The sequence below is a fragment of the Dendrobates tinctorius genome, unplaced genomic scaffold (genome assembly GCF_039654945.1).
Source record: "Dendrobates tinctorius isolate UK_male_01 unplaced genomic scaffold, ASM3965494v1 ptg000040l, whole genome shotgun sequence".
NCBI classification, from domain to species: Eukaryota; Metazoa; Chordata; class Amphibia; order Anura; family Dendrobatidae; genus Dendrobates; species Dendrobates tinctorius.
Genome location: NW_027361708.1, coordinates 9,494,330 through 9,496,827, shown reverse-complemented (window position 1 = coordinate 9,496,827; position 2,498 = coordinate 9,494,330). Strand labels below are relative to the sequence as shown.

Genomic DNA, 2,498 nt, shown 5'->3' with positions numbered 1-2,498 from the left:
GGGGCTGTGCTGAATCACTGCCCATATATTACTGCTTGTGCCAGTTTGTTTTGTCCCTTTTATATTGGTCTCTTTTTGCTCTGCTTTCAGAATATACCAGAGTGCTGATATAGTGGGTGGAGAAGTTGTGTGACTTCAGTGTATTTTGCATCAGACGTGTTGGACTTTTTGCAGGGTTTTCTGCGTGATTGCAGACAGTGTCTTTCCTTTCCTGTCCTGTCTAGTCAGTGTGGGCCCCATGATTTTCTCAGTCTATTTTCCTGCCTGTGTTTGTGCTTTTATCTTGTCTCACCGATAATATATGTTTGGGGGCTATCCATTCCTTTTGGGTCTGCTCTGGGGCAGTTTAGATTTCCCCTTTCTTGCTTTATGCTTAGTTAGCTCTCTGGCTGTGCTGAGGCGTCTAGGATCATCGTAGGTACGCTCCACGCCTACTGATAGTTGTGTGGATAGGATCAGGGGTCTGCAATCCGCTTAGGTACCAACCTCTCTGGTTTTCTGTAGCTTAAGTGTGCAAAAATTGCCACAAATCTCAGTTTTGCTCCTCTCCATGGAAATCTTTAGTAAAAGGCGAAAGATTTTTACGTTCTGAAGAGAAACCAGAATATACAGAGTATTTTCTGTAGCTTAGCCTGGACCTGCTCTTCTCCTCGGTGATCCATTCATAACAGGCGATGCGGTGGAAGGGTTTCCGCCGCCTTTTTGGAGAACACGTCTGCATACTAACGATAGTGTTTGGGGAGTGGGGAAATATCTGGGGCGACCTCGGTGGAGGCAACCTGAACACACTCCCTCATACATCTACCCTCACATGATTTACCCCAACCAAGAATCTTCCCCTAGGACCACTCAATATGGGGAGAGTGATACCGCAACCAGGGGACCCCTAGAAGTACCTGGTCGATACCCTCGGGCATGAAGAGGAGGGATATCGTCTCCTGATGAGATGGAGACATCGAGAGTAACAATGGGGCCATCTGGTGGTTAATCTGTGAGGGCAGAGTTGCGCCGTTCACCACTCTGACAGTGACTGGCCTAGATAACATAATGGAGTGCCGTTGAGCGAAGGCAGACGACATAAAATTGCCTTCCGCTCCGGAATTCACGCAAACCTCCACTACAGAGAGGAAGAACCAAATTCAAGTGTCATTCTTATCCAGGTACTGACATACATGTTGTTTAATAATTTGTTCAAAGATCCTTCCTGGTATAGAAGTCAGACTCACCGGCCTATAGTTGCCTGGGTCCACCTTCTTCCCCTTTTTGAAGATAGGAAAACATTTGCTCTTCTTCAGTCTTCTGGGACTTCTCCTGTTCTCCAAGAATTTTCAAAGATTATGGAGAGGGGTTCAAAAATTTCTTCTGCTATCTCCTTCAGTACTCTGGGGTGTAATCCATCTGGACCTGGAGACTTGAATTCATTTAGGTTAGCTAAGTGTTTCCTCACTATCTTTCTGTTTATAGTTATCCTGGATTCTTCTATTCCCTTAATAGGACAGTGAAGAACAGTTGATGTTAGATTTCCTTTCTGAGAGAAAACAGATGCAAAATAGGAATTTAAAAGTTCGGCCTTCTCAACATCCCGTCTTACCATTTCATCATTTTCATCCTGTAAAAATCCTATAGCATCTTTGACTTTTCTTTTACTTTTGACATATCCCCAAAATCCTTTATTATTGCTTTTGACATCTCTTGCAAGCCTCAATTCATTGTCAGCTTTAGCTAATCTGATTTGTGCCCTGCAGGTTCTGCAGACAGCATTATATTCTTCTTTAGATATGCCTCCCTCTTTCCATCTTATAAACATTTTTTCTTCCTTTTTAGCATGTGCTTAAGTTCTGTGTTCATCCATCCTGGCTTCCTTAAATGCTTCCTAGTCTTCCCTCTTTTTGGAATTGTTAACAATTGTGCTTTGAGAATTTCATTTTTCAAGATTTCCCATCCTTCCTGGACATTTTTGTCTTTAAGTATATCCAGCCATTGGATCCCTCCAATTCTCTTTCTGAATCCCTTAAAATCTGCCTTTCTGAAATCTAACCTTGACGTCTGAGTCTTCACAGGTCTTCCTCCTCTAGTTATCCAAAATTCTAAAATAGCATGGTCGCTACCTCCTAGGGTCCCAGCCACTTTTACCTCCTCAACCATTTCCTCCCTGTTTATAAGGATTAGATCCAAGGTAGCAGTTCCCCTTGTTTTCTCCCCTACCTTTTGGAAGATAAAGTTGTCAGCAAGAGAGGATAAGAATTTCCTTGACCTGTTAGTTTTGCCTGAGAGAGATTCCCAACAAATGTCTAGATAGTTGAAATCTCCCATGACAACTATGTCATATTTTTTGGAGAACTTGGCCATTTGATGCATAAAGAGTTCATCCATATCTTCAGCTTGCACAGGCGGCCTGTAGTAAATGCCTACACTGGTGTCCTTTCCATTGTTCTGTCCTTGTATTCTTACCCAAACAGTTTCCACAGAACTCCCAGTCTCTGAAGCTTCAATCTCTG

At 43.0% G+C, this 2,498-nt stretch overlaps 1 pseudogene; it reads right to left on the bottom strand.

Annotated features, from left to right (window-relative positions):
* Positions 1 to 502: 502 nt before the first annotated feature.
* On the bottom strand, positions 503 to 608 carry LOC141088763 (U5 spliceosomal RNA; annotated as a pseudogene).
* Between the last annotated feature and the right edge of the window lie 1,890 nt (positions 609 to 2,498).